This window comes from Prionailurus bengalensis, chromosome A1 (assembly GCF_016509475.1).
Source record: "Prionailurus bengalensis isolate Pbe53 chromosome A1, Fcat_Pben_1.1_paternal_pri, whole genome shotgun sequence".
Classification (NCBI taxonomy): Eukaryota; Metazoa; Chordata; class Mammalia; order Carnivora; family Felidae; genus Prionailurus; species Prionailurus bengalensis.
This window is the reverse complement of record NC_057343.1, coordinates 199,376,671-199,395,219: the sequence shown is the minus strand read 5'-3', so window position 1 is coordinate 199,395,219 and position 18,549 is coordinate 199,376,671.

Sequence of the window (18,549 nt, the reverse complement as noted above, 5' to 3'; positions counted from 1 at the left end):
ATTTACATCTCATTGTGTTTCTGGTCTTTCCCAACCAGGAACCCAAATCAACCACTCTTCTGAGGGAAGTTACCAATGGCCACACAGGGTTAGGAAATTGGAGCATGAGTAAACAAACAACAACAAAAAATGGCAACTTTAATCTGCAACAAAACAAATTAAGGTGAAGGCAACGCGGTTGCTGATGAGGGCACGAGGCCCACCTGGGTTGGCTTGCCGCGTGCTGGGGTTGGCAAGTCTCTAACCTTGCTCTGCCCTGCATCAGATGTCAGACCAAAGAGAGAAAGGCCAAAATCACATAAGCTTTCTACAACGGTGAAAAGGCAAGTTCATGTTATAGTGGGTCAAACCATACCATCTTGGGATTCAAAGCCTGTGGCCTTCTGCAATGGCGGCCAGAGAAACAATAAAACTGAGTATTCAACCCAGTACACCTTGCTCATTAAAAACTCCGTCATGATTTTGTCCCTTAAACTTGGCATTATTCCAAGAAGGAAAATAAGCCTCGGTAATGTGCTCTGGCAATTTGTGTTTAATCCTGCACATTCTGATTGCTTGTAACCAAATACCCAGCATTTTTTTTTTTTTTTTCTGAATAGGCAAAGTGGGAAAGGCTCTGAAAGGATTCCAAACCCTCATGGTCAAGTCAAATTGTCCCATGTTTACTGTGCCTTCCTCACAAACCTCTTTACCAGATAGGTTTATTTTTATTTAATCTTTTTTTTTTTTTAAGTAATCTCTATGTCCAACGTGGGGCTCAAACCCATGACCCTGAGATGAAGTGTTGCATGCTCTACTGACCGAGCCAACCAGGCACCCCCAGATAGGCTTAATTCAAATTGAATTATAAAGGCAGACCTGAAGGCAAAATGTTCCAAGGGGCAAGTGGAGAAACTTAGGTGGATGAGACTTTGTTTTTAGTTTAGTTTTGGGTTTTGGTACCTTCTGAAAGTCTTTCTGCTTTGAACCAGCTGATGGCAATTTGCATGTGCCTAGCGCAAGGTGTAGCACGTAACTAGAGCTCAGTACTTAGTAAACATGTACACGTGACCAGTTGTTTCCCAAAATCATTTTCAGAGAGTAGTAAGTTAAAATGTGCACCCATGTTTCCCAGGGGAAGCAAAGTGAAACCCGCATTCTTGAACAGGCTGAGCTGAATTATAGAACCGGGTGCGTCTTTGGGGGAATGAGATAGAGGTTTCCAGGGATAGCAGAAGCACCTGGGGATGGAACGGGGTCTGAGCAGAGTCCTGTTGTGTCAGCTCCTGCACAGCTGACCAACTTCTGTCCTCTTGGCTTTCCAGCCTTGGGTCTGGTAGCCCCACATCCGTCCCGAGACGTTCCTGGGAGCTCCTCTATTGCTGATAGAATCTGGTGAACCCATCTGCCAAACTGAGTTTCACGGCAGTCACAGGTCAGCTGTCACAGGCTCTGGGGACTCCTCCCAGAGCCTCCTGCGCTGGGAACAGCTTGCAGGAATTCTAGCTTGGCCACTACAGGCTATGTCATCTTAGGCGAGTCACATGATGCACACCTTAGACCACCCCCCTCATCCCTCCTGTCTACCTCAGTAATTAGGTAAGAAGACCCAAAGGTATATCCTGGCTATGACTATCAAGAATCCAAAATTCTAAAGGTTTCATTCTTTAAAAATGATCTTATGTCTTGGAGCAAATGTTTTCCCCAAGGAAATACCATCTCTTCAGTTCTCCAAGTTTTCATTTCTAATAAAGACAATTTTAACAGTAAAGGGGGATTGGATGTTACAGGCAATTTTTAAAAACTACACCTGCTCGGGGGCTCCTGGCTGACTCAGTCGGTAGAACATGCGACTCTTGATCTCAGAGTCCTGAGTTCAAGCCCCACGTTGGGCATGGGGCCTACTTAAAACAAAACAAAACAAAAAAACTACACCTGCTCTGAAAAGTAAAGTGACGTCCACCTGTTCTTGCCTGCATGGGGTCCTCTGATGTATCTTAGGGAGGAGATGAATTCTCTGGGCAGCTGGGATGCAGTGGCAGTTGCTTACAGCAAACAGTCCTGCAAGAATAATGAGTGTGGGGGAGTTTGAGAAGATAAAAACAAGATACCCCCAATGCCTACTGCAAACGTCAACCCTGGATGTCCGGGTGCCCTTCAGAGAGCTTTGCCGCCATATCCAGGGCTCTGCATCCCGCGGAGTTCCCCAAGGAAGCCAAAGAAATACCATCTCAAATCAAGGTTCTGAATCTACGAACTCATCTGCAAGAGATTCCAGTCATATAGTGTCCTTCCCCCTCCACATATAAAGCCACACCCAGAAGTACCAGGTGCTGTCCTGATACAAGACCACAGGCAGCACGAGTGGCAAAAGTAGCTCCCACCTTGGAACCAGAAGACCCAAGCGTGCGTCTGAGTTCCACTGTCAGTCTTGTATGAGACACCAACCAGCCTTCCTGACTCACGTAAAGTCATTTGTTTCAGCAAAATCTAAAAGATGGAAATCCTGCCCGCTCTCTCAAAGAGACAATGGGATCTCTCAAAGAGGTCAGAGGGTGAGATAGATGGGGAAACAGGCTGTGCACTCTAAACAAGTATAAAACAGTAGGACTTATTCTAAAAGACAAATTACATGCCATGAAAGAAAATGAGCCTGTGGTGATCTCTCTCAGGCCTCACCCTTTCCTCCATTCCCCTCACCTTCTGCAAGATGGCGTAATTTTTTCATTCACGTAATTCACAGAACGATCGCTGAGCATCTGCGTTCCCTGTTGGAAGACTTCACCTCCTCTCCCTGCAGCCTTCCTCGCCCCATCCTGGCATGGGGTGACTAGACAGCTCACAAACTGTGGGCCAAAAGAGGCTTTGTTTTTGTTTTGTTCTGTTTTTTGTTTTTGTTTTTTGATTACCAGTTTCCTAAATGGCTAAAGAATTAGCTCAGGCGTTGGAAGTCATTTAGACATTGGAACTATTGACATAAGAGAACATAGGTTGAAAAAGTCATGTTAGAAGTTAGTGCTAAGACGTTTGGAATTTTCACCAGGAATTTTGGAAGGACGGGGATTTCTGATTAACACACGAATCATAGGAAATGATTCTGCTACTTTGCTTCTCTAATAACATGGCACTTCCTTGGCCTAACCTTAAGCTGACCTCTTTTATAATGTAATAAAATATTAATCAGGACCACCCTCATCAGACTCGCTGGAATTTGTCTGGTGATGAAGAGCCTTAGCCTTTACATGATATGCGGGTTGAATAAATAATTGAGTGATTTTTTTTTAAAAGTTCAAGGTAAGCACCAGAAGATAAATAAGAAGTGTAACTTCCAAGCCCCTTATTTAGAATTTTTTTAACGAATTGGCAGTTTCAGACTCACTTTCTAATCTGGTGTTGAAATATCTTGGCTCTTTTCTTCCTGGAATCCTCCCAGTGAAGGGCCATGTTGTGACCTTCTTCTTCTTCTCCTCCCTCTCCCTCTCTTTCTCCCCCTCTCTCTCCCTCCTCTTCCTCCTTCTTCTTTTCTCTTCTTCTTCTTCTTCTTCTTCTCCTTCTTCCTTTCCTTTCCTTCTCCTTCTTCTTAGCATCTTACTTTCTTTTGACTGACACAGACTTCATGAAGCCTCCAAGCCTACAACCTGAGAGCTTAATGCACATTGACGGTGCCTCAGACAGGGCTTGGGGCCGGGTGCATCAAAGTGCAGTTGCCCAGACCATGTGCATCAGAGTGTCCTGATGTCAAAATGGCACAGCCAGGTATTCCAGTTGGATGGGTCAGGGGTGGACTTAGGAATCAACATTTTTTTTTTAACATTTATTTATTTTTGAGAGACAGAGAGAGGCAGAGCATGAACAGGGGAGGGGGAGAGAGAGAGAGATACAGAATATGAAGCAGGCTCCAGGCTCTGAACTGTTTGTTAGCACAGAGCCTGGTGCGGGGCTCAAACCCACAAACTGCGAGACCATGACCTGAGCTGAAGTCAGATGTCCAACCGACTGGGCCACCTAGGTGCCCCAGGAATCAACATTTTTTTTTAATTTTTTTTAATGTTTATTTATTTTTGAGACAGAGACGGAGCATGAACGAGGGAGGGTCAGAGAGAGGGAGACACAGGATCTGAAACAGGCTCCAGGCTCCGAGCTGTCAGCACAGAGCCTGACACGGGGCTCAAACTCACGGACCGCGAGATCATGACCTGAGCCGAAGTCGGCTGCTTAACCGACTGAGCCACCCAGGCGCCCCAGGAATCAACATTTTTAACAAGACACTCGATTCTGACAAACTTAAAAATTTCAGAAACCTCTAGACCAATGGTTTCTCCCAGGCACATGTCAGCAGAATTAGTACTTAATCCTTGGTCTGGAGATCTCTGATAGACAAAGCCTGTCTCTGAGGGGTTGACCTAGAATTTTTTAACTATATAATACACTTACAAAATTTTTAGCATATTTTTCTCATTCTGAGACACACATTTTCTTTCACATGTTAACATCACTGAAGTTGGAATTCTGCCATTATGATGTAAGTCATTGCCTACGTGTACACATCAAAACTTGGAAGACGTGTGCCAGTTACTTGGAAGAGAACCTCAGACAGTAGCAAGGTTGGCTTCTAAGTCATGCTGCATTACTGATGATCTTAATGGCCCAGAGCCTATACTCTCTGAAAAAGACGTGATACTGACGTGTGATTCAGAAGGACCAGACACGAATTTAGAGTCATTTGGAAATATTTTAACCACTTTATTGAATTTATATTTTTCTTCCTATGAATGTTCAAAAGTTCTAAATGATGGAAATCTATACCCAAATAACCCCCCACGAGTGCTTTCAATAAATACAAACACTATTTGTAAAGCACAAATTACAAATTCCCGAGATATAAAAGCATTATGTAAGAGTTTCACGGGAAGAATATTTTTCCCTTAATGACATACAAAAAAATAATGGCCTTCTTATACCGATAACGTCTTAGATTCAGTGAGATATAGTAGTTTCCAAATAAATAGACCTGCTTTTACTTTTGTTGACTCACCGCCAACAGTTTCCTTAGCAAATGTTGTTACCAAACTTTAATCCACTACAACTCTGCATGATGGAACTGAACACCTAACTCTCGCAAGCTGCCTGACATTGATCAGACTAGAGGTATTTTAGGGTGAAATACATGTGCTGTACATATACATATATGTGTGTACACATATGTACATATCTACATGTTTGTATATGTGTGTGCCCGCATATGAGATCCATGTACCCAAGTTTAATATCCTACTTTCAGTTCCAAAGTGCACAAATACACCCAGCTCACATTTCTAACGGTGGATCGTGAGCCTGTTGCACACATTACCACTTTAGACAACATGCTGAGCCTGGCTCCTTTGTAAATATACCTAGGAAGTACTCACTGAATAAAACACCAAACCATGTCTCCATGAATGGAAGGAATCCAACGTACTTTCAGCTTTCTGTAGATTTTCAAAGTGTTCTCAGGATGGCAAATCAAAATTTTAACCTATATGTGGTCTAGTCTACAAAGCTGGTTTATAAGGGATCAGCACGTATTATAATGGATAAGTTGATGAGCACTGACCCATGCTAATTTTTCAGTATTAATGCCTTCATTTCATGAACTTAAAATTATGGAACTTCAAATAAGGCCATAAATGATCACCTTCCAAGCATCCCATATCCAGACAAGAGCCTATATTGAAAACAAGAAGTTGTAGGGTATCTGATCCTCCCAGGGACTAGCTGATGAGCACTTTTGAAGGGACCTTCGAGGAAACCGGTTAGTAAAGCTGTTTGAAAAGGGGACAACGTGTGTGGCACACTTGCCATGATAACCTCTTCCTAACTGGCTAACACACACACACACAACCCACACAACAGCAGCAACAGCAAGAACGGTGAGGCACCCACCCTGTTGAACAATCCTACATGGTGAGTCTTTAATATCGTGCACTTGCAGTTGGAAAGCTACACAAAGCCCCTGCAGAAAGACATGCTTCTCTTTCGAGGGGGAAGGTACATCATCAGAGCACTTGACATTCAATTAGAAGAGTCCAAGTCTTCGAAATGCAAAGTAATGCTTTCCTCCACATATAGTCCCACTGCCAGGGCAATTAGCATGAACAGGCAATCAAAGACCCGTAGTACCTGAAAGGAGGAGGAGTGGGTAGAAGCAATAAACGTGGCACCGGAAAGCTTCTTAGGCCCTAAATACACCAGAGCTCTGAGCTTAGATCCGGAAAAATCTGGCTGAAGAAGTGGTTCAGGTTAAGTTGCTTACTCAGCTACTAAGGAAACCAGAGTTAAGAAACACTTAATACCTCTGAATTTTATTATTTATTTTTTAAGTAAATATATTTTTTAAACTTTTTAGTTTTAAAAAATCTTGCCCTGTAATAGACATACAACATTAGTATTTATAGGTTAATAAGTGTAAATGTTCTCTTCATCAGAAACAAAAATGACCAGGATGTAGGCCAGTGGGTCCGCAGTCAATGACCAATATGGCCTAGGCTGGCCCCTCCATCCACCCGCTTAACTTCCTTTCTCCATCCATCAAAATACTTTGTCCCTCGAGGCTGAGATGCCAGGGGCTGTGTGCTGCCCTGGCCGATCTCCTCCCTGATCCCTCACCCACCTTGGCATCTCTACACTTCTAGCCCTGCCCTTTACATCCAGGGGGCCACCCAGTTCCTGTGAGCAGAAATCATTTTATGATTATTGCCGTGGTCTTCACAGTGCTTGGCTCAGGTCCTGCTCATCCAACGGGGTCAAGAAAAGGCAAAGCCTCTGAGAAGAAATAAGCAAACTTCAGAGACAGCTTCACAGACCCCAGCTCCTCAAGTGATACTGAAGGGGATGGACCTCCCCCCCCCCCCCCCGCCCCCACGTCCTCCCGCCCTGCCTGCGGCCTCGAGGAGCCATGTTTTAAGGAGCATGCTCTCACTTCCCCCTCTTATAAAATGAACAGGCCGGAAGCAGTGCCTGCGAGACATCACTGGCACGTTAGTGGGAACATCGATCAGATCACTTTCCTTTCTGCCCTGTGCCTGCAGCCTCCGCCGCCCCCTCCAGCACCAAGCCCGCTACTCCCTGTGACTCCTCACTCCTCTGTCAGGAAGTAAAGGGTGGAAGCAGCAAATTTATTTCACCATATGCAGTAGTGGCTAAGGACATCCATTTTGGGAGTCAGGCCACTTGAGTGCCGATCCTGACTGTACAACTTACTAACACTACAAACTGAGCCCAGCATTTAAATCTGTGAGCCTTGATGTCCCCAGGCGCAGAAACACACAAGAATGTGGGTCACAGGGTGGAACTGCCACACGGAGCCCAGTTCCTGGCAAGCAGTGAGTGCTCAAAATGGGTTAATAACACGGTGGCCTTGGGCTGGGGCTCTACCAGATGTCTCCTCCTGCCATGGATCTCCATGACCCCATGATTCCTGGTCTCAGAGCACCCAACTGGATGTACACAATGGAAAAAGAGGGGAGAGAGAAGGTCCCCAGGAAGTGACAGATGCTCAGGCTGTATGGCAACCCGCTAACCTGTCTGATGCCATTTATTTGCTGGGGGGAACAGGTGTGGATGAAGCTTAATTTATACAGTAAAAAGTCAGTTTAGCCCCAAAGTGTTAAAGCAGTTTATTTTTGTAGGCATGGCCTTGTACATGTAGAAAGAGCTCAGCATTGGCCCGGGGTTTGGGGAGGGTGGGGGGCGGGCTCTGGGGTCCACAGAATACAGCTGCAAGGCTGAAGGTCAAGGCGGCTAGGAGCGGGGTTTATTTATCACAGTCTGAAGTTTCCAGGGGGGCAGAACAACCAGACTTTGCATGAGATGAGTCATCCCGACTCCCAGGATCAGAGAAGTCACAGAGGATCAAAGAACAGATGAGCCTTCCAGGTCCTGCCCCTCTCAAACCAAACGACGACTGTCAGAGGGCTCGCTCTAATCTGTTCCAACTAATTTTCAGGGATTGAGTTGAGAGGAGGAGTCAACAGGAGATTTAGTTGCTCTAAGCACTTGGATCCCTGACAAAGTGGACTTCAGCAGAATAAGAAGAAGCGACGTTTTTCTTAACAAAATGTATGGAAGTCGAACCCTTCCTTGTGATGAAGAGATTAAAGACATAACTGAGCAGTGGGTCAAGCCATCAAAAATAAATGCAGATGGCATTGAGCAACTCGCAGTGCACCACAAATAAACGTTACTTATTTATTTGAGGACGCTTATGTAACTGTTTTCAAAGGGCACATGTATTTTGCTTTCCTGTTTAATTCTTTGTCCCGATATGATGTCTGCCCACCAGCCACAGGTCAGGTGCCAGAGTAATGTCACACCTACTGGGTCACGATATTCAGTATCCACCCCATGGATCACCTCGCTTTGCAAAGCAATGTAGATGAGCTTTGCACAGTCATCTTGGCCTCATGAGTGGGTATGCAGTTGTTTAAAAAAGATTTTGGCTGAACTGCTGGGAACAAGGGGACTCTCCACGTCTGCTGTGGGAGCCTTGCTGCCACCCACGCTACCCTGTCAGTTCCTGCCTGGATTTCTTGTAAACAAGGGCAACTGGCAAAGAAGTACACATGCACCAGATCTGACAGAGCAGAGTTCACTGGGGAGACGAGATCACGTTCCCTGTGGCCCATCCTAGAGCAGTGCACCAAGAGCCAGACAGATCTATACTCTGGGCTGCGTGATTTGGGACCACCAGCTTCTCACCTGGTGCCATCAGAGGCTGCACACACGAGTAACGAGACATGTCAGTTCCTCAACTCAGGCATCTGTGCTTGGGGAGAGACTGGTCTTTCCTGGCTGAGGACCGAGATGCCACAAGCCAGCTGCAGAATTTCCTTAGAAGCATTGGTGGTTGGGGAAGCCTCAGCCCCTCTCCTGGCATGATCATGGGCTGACCAGGACTAACTGCTCTAAGCACTGGGGCATCCAAGTGTCCACGGAGAGGCCAGCCTGCTCACCTTTAACAAGTGAACACTTCTCTCTAGCAGGTGTAAGCTGCTTCATATAGTCACATACCTGCTACCTACTCTGCCCCCCTGGGACCCTGCCTATGGACCGTCTGAGCACAAAGGACAGATTTTTAAGGTACTAGGTGGCTTTCCACTGTTTGTCCCACCCACCCCAAATCTAATCTCTGCCTCTTTCTTCTGTGTTTTATGCCCTCCATGGTCTACCTCACCCAGTTTCTGTTGGGTTGAGTTGCCTTCCAGTTTCTGTTGGGTTGATCAGAGGAGGAGAGAAGGTTTTGGCTTTCTTCCCTACTCCTTCCCTGCTTTGGCCTGCCTTTATGGTGGGGGCTGTGTCCTTCCACGCTTACAGCTCCGGTTGGGCACCTTCCTCCACAGCTGAGATCTCATGGACCACCAGAAGTCGCAGGGGCTCCCTGCTGTTGCGTCCTTCCACGATCAAGTCCTTTGCCTTCCCCACACATCTGTGAGTAGTCCCTTCATGAAAGTCTCTTCATTTGAACCACCCGAGTCACATTCTGTTTCCTGCCAGGGTCTGATCGAAACAGTATCTTTCAGCAATAATATCCTGTGATTTTCACACTTGTGGTCCAAACAGACATAAATATGCTTTGTTGAAACAACATCCTGAAAGATAGGCACCATACATTATGGGCACCAGAATTAGGACTTCTGATTCAGGTGGATAAGTAACTCCACATAGGCTATTTCTTTAACTCAGAACTTTAAACTATAAAAGGACCTGTTGATAATGTTTAAGTCCAATTATGTTGTTTACTAAGCAGTTACCTTGAAAATCACATATATGAATATATATATATATGTATGTATCTCAACTAAATAGTATTACTGCTAAGTGTTCAAGCTTAAACTTTGTGTTTACTAATGTATTGGAGAAAACAATAAACCCTGTCATATACTTATCTGAACTGTCCCTTGTCTCCTACTAGCATTGTCCATATTCAGATAATCCTTCTGTATATGTTCCATGTTGACCTTGTTTTGTGTCCAGGACTCGATTCTCTGTCTAGGAAATGAATGTCCGCAAAGACCAAGCCTTCACTGCTAAATGATTATGGAGTCTTGGCTTCGTTCTGACGCATTTGGCAAAATTCTGGCTTCCTACTTCTTATATTCCTTGTTTTCCCATTGGAACCGAAATCTTGTATTTAATAAGTTAAAAATATAGTTCTGGGTGCCAATTGTTGACAGTGGTAATTATTAGTAGTTTAAAACTTGAGTATGAAGAGATTTTCCCCCAGAAAATTCTTTTTTTAAGATAAAATAATAGATATACCGTATGTTGGTTTTGACCAAGAGATTTTATATCCATTTTTTTTTGTAATCCTTCTCTTCAAGAGGATTGGTCATTTGGATGCACATGACCTTTCTCATTACTGGTCTCTTCTTTCTGTGGATCTCTCCTGACACCTTCACAAAATGAAAGCCTAAAGAGCAAACAGTGAACACTGTTCTAGATGTCTGGGATGGAAAGGTGACTGGTCTGCTAAGAGAATTTTTATTCTTCCCTGAACTATGAATCATTAAAAGCCTCCTCATCTTATAGAATACTAAGCACCATGATTTAGATCCCACACCAAGCATCCTAGGCTTCGGTTGAGTTGGTGTCTTTGAATCTTTCAGTAGGTGCTGTGATCTGCTGGCCTGGATCCTGTCAAATGAGTCACAAGGACACTTCTCTAAGACTTCTGACTGCATGAGACTTTGTCCTTACAGCAGGTGTCTGGAAATTAGTAAAACAAGGGCAGTGTTACTCAGAGAAGGGCCTTCTTCTTTAATACCGTGCTATCCCACTGCCCAGTTTCCTCTATAATTGCTATGTATTACCTGGAAATGGCTTTTCTGTGTGTGTGACTACAGTCCCTGAATCGGAAGCCCATAGTTCCTGGGACCTCACTCTTCACCTTCTTGCTTTTTCAGAGAAGCATTCAAAACTCATTCTAGCGAGAAGAGTACTCTCTGGTTGAAATCCGAACTTTAAAATATTTCTCTGGCCACCTCCCGCACAACCTACACACACATTGGGCAGAAACACATGTGCCTTAACACTTCTAGTTGTAATAACAGTTATAGACATCTCAGCATTGGCAGTTCAGGGGCCTCTGGCTTATCGGTTTCCCAATAATATGCAAAAACAAAATCTGTCCAGAGCCAACCCGTTACTTACCCAGAGTAGCTGATGCCAACGTGGTGTGACTTAAGCACAGCAAGGCATATCTCTACCCAAACCTTCTTCATTCCTGCCACCATCCCTGACAGCCCATCATTAAAGATGTTGCCTCTGAATGTGTACAGTTTATTATTATTACTTAAGAAACATTAAATAAAATGAGAACACGCTACAAAGAGGCAACACCTTAAAATATTTTTGAGCTGTGAGATGTTGGCAGGTATTTGCTGACTATAAATCCTTATGGATGAGGATCGTTAAGAGAAATGACGATACTGACAGTGGAGGTGGAAGGGTCCCCATGGTCAATTTTACCTTCTTTGGAATTTGGCCTTCACCAGTTCTGAGAGTTGTTTGGTTTTTGGTGTTTTTCTGTGTGTGTGTGTGTGTGTGTGTACAGTTTGGCAAAGTTCAGAACTAAAAGACATATTCAAACTTTGTTTATTAGGAGATAAATGAGTAGAAGTGGATTTTGAAACATGTTCTTTCCTGTTGACACATGTTCAAAGAATGTCTGGAGGAAATACTAAATTAAAGTACAGACTGATTCAACTATTGGCATCAAATCCCTTACAATGTAATATGGTTGCTATCTTGAATATGAGGGAAAAGAAAAAGAAGCTTCCCAACGTTGTAATTTTGTTGATGAGAACAATGAAAATCTTAATTTAGAATCTATTTTATGTTATTTTGATTTTAGCACTGTGAACTCCCTTGGAGACATTTACTCAAAATGGCTCTATTCTATTCCTTGTTCCTGATATTACTGATATAAAGAGTATAGGGAGGACAAAAGCTTTAATATTTCAAATATGGAGTTAGCAACTATAACTACTCACCTATGAATATTCCTTCTTAGATAAATTCTGAGTGTTCTTCCTAAAAAGTCAGGAAAAGTAATCAACAGGTAACAAGTTATAAAATCTTGACTAAACACATTACTTGGCACAACCGTCCATCTGTTCATTTGTTCACTTAGCAAGTCTGTAGAGTGTGCATTGTTCTCTGTGGGGAGTGGAGCGAGACACTGAGATATAAATTCCCTTCTGCCCATTCCCACCTTGCCAACAGAACCCCTAATTTGTGGGAGGGAAATGTGTCTGCGTGCTTCCGGGAAAGGCGTGGCATCCTAAAATACACCTGCAGGAAATGCTGTGTACTTTAATCTTCCCTCTAACCTTGTACCCAAAAGGGACGCCTGGGGTCATGGGGTTAGTGAACACAAGGACTGAGGATGCACACTGGAGTCTTGATAGTAACATTGAACTCCTGAATTAATCAACCTTGGCGCTGTCTTACCCCTGAGCTTCTTGTTATATGAGAAAGTGAATTTCCTTGTTGTTTAAGTCCCTCTGGGATGAGATTTATGCTACTTGCAACTGAAATCCTTTCTCGCTGGTACCAAGGGCATAGACACAGTTCTCAAGAAGCTAACGATCTCAGGGGCGCCTGGGTGGCGCAGTCGGTTAAGCGTCCGACTTCAGCCAGGTCACGATCTCGCAGTCCGTGAGTTCGAGCCCCGCGTCAGGCTCTGGGCTGATGGCTCGGAGCCTGGAGCCTGTTTCCGATTCTGTGTCTCCCTCTCTCTCTGCCCCTCCCCCGTTCATGCTCTGTCTCTCTCTGTCCCAAAAATAAATAAAAACGTGGAAAAAAAAATTTAAAAAAAAAAAAGAAGCTAACGATCTCAGATGAATATGCTGGATATGATAAATATAATAATATCAAGCCAGATGTGAAATATTAAGTCTAAGCCTTCCTCTTGCTTTTGGAGGAGGGAAAAACACTTCCACTTGGAATGATCAGGAAACGCAGCATGTGGAAGAGAGCAGGAGAGGCTACAGGAGAGCCATAGAAGAAAAAGTTGTTGAAGCAATATTATAAAGAGAGGTCAAGGTGGAAGACTGAAGACGTGCACTCTTTTCCATCATGAGTTCTATAGAATTCAGGTGTCCTGAGACATTCTGTAAAAAGAAATGTTCTGTGGCAAAGTAAGTTTGAGAAACTGAACATTCTCTAGTTCTACATATCGCCCTGGGTTTGAACAATGCACATTACCATTTAAAGGCTAAAAGAAGTCCTAAAGACCAGAACGACACTTAACTTTGTTGAATTGCCTATTTGTTGCGGAAGCTGCTTGGACAACAGAATGCTTTTTGCTTCAGGACAACTGCATCATCGCACCTATGGCTAGTGCTATGTACACACTCTGGAAAAGGCTGGGCTGAAGAGAGTAGAGAGACTTCGAGAAAGAAGTTGGAGAACAGGAAGAGGAAGTGGCAGTAAAGAGACACATAGTGATCAAAGTGGTGAAAAATATAAAGACAGGGTATCAGGAGTCAGGGATAGAGGATGCTTCAAGGAAAAGATGGTCAGCAGAGTAAAAGGATGCAAAGAAATCAAAAAGAATGAGGACTGAGAAAAGCCAACAAGAGTCACTGAAAATACGTTTCACTAGTGAAGTGAGAAATAAAACCAATTTGTCAGGATGACAAGAGACAGTAAGAAATTGATTCGGAAAGAAAGGAGGAAAGAAAAGGAATAATTAACTGAGGAGCGAACATGTTCAAGTGAATATCTTTCATGAATAGATAGGTCTGTGTAAGCTCATAAACAAAATTAACGTAGGGATGGATGGATGGTGGATGGACGGTTGAATATTGAAGGAATGAGCTAGTGAACAAGTAGAAATTCAAGTTGCTGTATGAAGAATAATTAAAAGATAAAGTCCCCAGGAGATGGGGTAAAGAATAGAGGTGTCCCTCTACAGAGGTATTCCCACTTGACCAGGAAGAAAAGAGAATCAGTTAAAGGGACAGATTCTCCTTCAACTTCTTCTGAAGCACAAGGTAGCACGATGGAATCTAGTAAAGTGGGAAATGGGGTCCTGGGGAAGATGAAGAAGGCATGGAAAGGGTATTGTGTCCTGTGGCCTGTGACCTAGAGAATGGATAAGAGATGAGGGAAAGACTTTCTAGAGTGCAGTGAACACCCTGCTCTTAAGTTGGTGGGGTAGACCACTCGGGGACCGCGATTTCTGCATCAGCACTCTTTAAGCTAGCATCTGAGAAAGCAAACGGTAAGGGGGCCGTGTAGTTGGGCAGTTCCATAGTAGAAAGTTAAGAGAGTAGAGAAACCTGGAGTTGATATATGGGCCTTGTTAGCATGACTGTCATGTTTAGACTGACAAGAGGTCAGGCGTGTGTAGAAGAGAGCTAGTGGACATGGCCACGTTGCAAGAAGGTCGGTGATTCAAAATTCTGGTGAGAATAGAATGTATTTTGGACTTTGGAGAGAAGAAGAGGTGAACTAAGGAATCAGTAGAAGGAAAGACGATTTACAGTTCAAGATCTAAAAGAAATATCACAATTACACCATTGCTAAAAATCCATCAACTGACCTGTCAACCTTGAGAATTTAGTAGATTCTGCCTTTGTTGACTTCTCTCTTCTTAGCCCAGTGGTCTTTTCATCAGTACTTGCTATTGTTGTTATGCTGTTAGCATATCAAACTTATACTTACTAAGCTTTCAAAAACTGTGCAATGTGCTTTATTTTTTATCCTATAACCACCAAGATTTTAAAATATAATTTTAAATAATTACTTAAAATATTATTGATAGGTCCCTATTGAAGACACCTAACTAAAGTATTATTTTATTTGTGTATATATATATTTATTTATTTAATTTGTTAATGTTTATTTATTTTTGAGAGAGAGAGAGAGAAGGAGAGAGAGAATCCCAAGCAGGCTCCATGCTGGCATCACAGAGTCCGACATGAGGCTCAAACTTACAAACTGTGAGATCATGACCTGAGTTGAAATCAAGAGTCAGATGCTTAATTGATTGAGCCACCACCCAGGCACTCTTTGTATTTATATTGATTTGCTCACCAGTTGAACCCACTTATTACTACTCTTATCTTTTTTGATTGATCTGTAAGACAACTTCATATACTAAAGATATTATTGGGGGGGGGGATGTTTTTCGATACAAATGACAAACATTTTGGAATGTCTTTGGATGTTACCTATCGTTTCCCTTACGTAAGTCATAAAACTTTTTACGCTCTAACATTGATGGTCCTTTGTACGTTCCTCTCTCAAACGGTATTTTAAATATGCATTTCACTTAGGTTTATAACTATTTCCTTTTTTCATAGACAGTCTTTGATCCACCCGGAATTTGTTTGTGAGAAAGAATAGGATAGGGATTCAGTGATAGTTGGGGCAGGAGATGGAGAAGTTCAAGAGCACGTGTGTGTGTGCATGAGTGTTGTTTGGTCAGCCATCAACTTTTGGTAAGAGTATTGCTATCATACTTAGAACTAGTGTATGTGACAATTTCTACTTGACCTCATCTAAATGAAACAATTGATTTTTCTGAGTTCCAGCTAGGCCAAAGCATTGTTTCTGATCATCCCCTTTGAAATACCTACCATTTTGTCTGTTGTGACTTTATTTATTTTCTGAAACCCTTGTGATTAGTTCCAACAACTGACTTGCTTTGAAAATAATAACACAAGTCCTTTTTAAAGATCTGTTTCAGTCGTAGAAGGATGATATATTTGGCTTGGGACACACCACAGTATCTGAGATGTTCAAATATAAATGGATGTGTTCTTCCGTCCTCAGATGATTGTTTCCATCTTTCTCTTCCATGTTTATTTCCTTCCCTTCCCTTCCTGCTTCCACCTTTCTTCTGATTTTTATCACCTGGCTCTTTCCTTGACTTGACCTACATACCAACCCAAGTTTTTTCCCTAAAACCCCACCAGGCTCAAAAGTCCTCAATTCCTCTGTGCAAGGCCAGTGTCCCCACAGGCCTGGCGCCGGGAAGAGAGGTCAGGGCTACAAACCTTCCTTTGGCAGTCATCCCTGGTGAAAGGATTTTCACATGTGTAAATCTTTTAGGACCAAGATTGCAGACAGTGTGAGTGCAAGATTTTCTGGATCTGCATCAGGTCCAGGACATCACAGGGACCACCCCATGTGGAACTTTCTTCATGTCTCCCATAACATTTCAGCTCAGTGAAAATGAACCTCAAAAGCCACCCTGAAGAAGAAAAGAAAAAGAGATGTCACAGAAGGGCAGCTTGTGGCCTGGAGACCCAGCTGAGATAAGTAAGGACAGTGTCAGGGAGGCTGGGTGGTTCAGTCAGTTAAGCAGCCAACTCTTGGTTTTGGCTCAGATCATGATCTCGATGTTTCGTGAGTTCAAACCCTGCATCGGGCTCAACTCTGCATGGTTCAACCCTGCACTGAACCCTGCATGGTTCAAACCCTGCACCATGGCAGCATGGAGCCTGCTTGGGATTTTCTCTCTCTGTCTCTGTCTCTGTCTCTCTCTCTGCCCCTCCCCCACTCCCCACTCACACTGTCTCTGTCTCTCTCTCAAAAAAAGAAAGAAAGAAAGAAAGAAGAAAGAAAGAAAGAAAGAACAAAGAAGATAAAAAAGAAAACAAAAAGAAAGTAAAGACAGTGTCTGACCAGGCAGCCAGCTCCAGGAGCACTAGGAGCCCCCTCTGCCATTGTCAAGTGTTTTCCTGTGGTTGCTCTTTATGCCAAGATCTCGTATTTACCCACTGCCCTTCTCATCCCCTGCCATTGTTCGTTGTTCCATAGCTGACTTGGAATTAAGGGAGGAGGAGGTGAAAAGCCTACTGTGTTGCTTAACTCAGCAGTGGTGGGTAGGAAATACATTCATGTTTAAGAAAGGAGGGTGATTCAGAGGCAAAATATGTTTTGATGAAAAGTTAAGATGGAGGAAGGCATGATAAATTTCCTACCATCCCACTCTCCCACCCCACCACCAAGGGGAGGTCTCTGAAGGTTTTAAGTAGCTTAGGAAAAACCAGTGCTTCACGTGCTGCAACCCAGGTCACCCAGTTTCTCTGTCAAAGAGAAACAGTTGACTACTGAGACCGCTGAAAAACCTCTGCCCTTGAGGTTCAGGCCAAAGCCCCAGCCCAGGTCTGAGTCAAGGGGTACTTTGCTTTCCTTAGTGATTCTTCTCAAGCTCATTTATTTTAAGAAATCTCTGGCAGGGATGGCTGAAATCTGATGCTGCATATATATTGCCTTGGGACCTTTGGACATGATGTCATCATACAGCACCCCAATGGCCGTTCCCATCCAATTTTCAAAACTGCCATAGTTCCCGGGCGCCTGGGTGGCTCAGTCAGTTAAGCATCTGACTTCGGCTTGGGTCAGGATCTCACAGCTTGTGGGTTCAAGCCCCACATCGGGCTCTGTGCTGACAGCTCAAGAGCCTGGAGCCTGCTTCAGATTCTGCATCTCTCTCTCTCTCTTTCTTTCTATCTCTGCCCCTCCCTCACTCACATTCTGTCTCTGTCTCTCTCTCAAAAAATAAATAAACATTAAAAAATTTTTTTAAAAAAACTGCCATAATTTCATCATAATTGTTGGCAGATTCATTTCTCAAATGAGCTAAACCATTACTGAACAGAAGTCAAGGCTAGTAGGGTGGCGGGCCATAAAGGAAGGACCCAGGGGAATTCTGCCTAATCCTGATCTCACATGCCTGGGGCTGAGAAGGATGGGACAGCCAGGGGAGTCTCGGAAGCCTTGGTGTTGGGAAATTTTTTCAAAGGAGGCTAAGAGGGAAGAGACAGAAAAAGCTTGAAACAGATCTGCTTTGTCGCTGTGTCTACAGAGCAGCGGTCAAACTACCTTCAGGGAAGACTAGGTGTGTTTTGGGTTTTTGTTTTGTTTTGGCTTTTTGTTTGTTAATTTGTTTGGTTTCAGTTTTAGTCCATTGTGGACTGATACTTCTATTCAGTGTAACACAAGTGAATAGAAACGTTAAATTTTATAATAGGCATAAAAAAATATGCCCTATTTTTTTTTAAATTTTTTTTCAACGTTTATTTATTTTTGGGACAGAGAGAGACAGAGCATGAACGGGGGAGGGGCAGAGAGAGAGGGAGACACAGAATCGGAAACAGGCTCCAGGCTCTGAGCCATCAGCCCAGAGCCCGACGTGGGGCTCGAACTCACGGACCTCGAGATCGTGACCTGGCTGAAGTCGGACGCTTAACCGACTGCGCCACCCAGGCGCCTCAGTATGCCCTATTTTATGATTAGATGGAACAGATATGAAAGAGCATTTCATTAACGAAAATTAAACAGTATGGAGCCCCGGTAAATGGCCATAAAGAGCTTCTAAGCTGACTCTCAATTTCTGTCCTCAGTTTACCCAAGATATGTAACGAACAGGTCACAGACTGAGACAGTTCTGGGGCCACGTTTTGGGTGGGGTGGCTTTAGAGGGCATGGCTAATGAAAGTGACGAAGCAGGTGTTTAGGCTGGTAAAGGAAAAACAGCCCCATTGAGAGAATTGAGAGAACCAACCACCCACG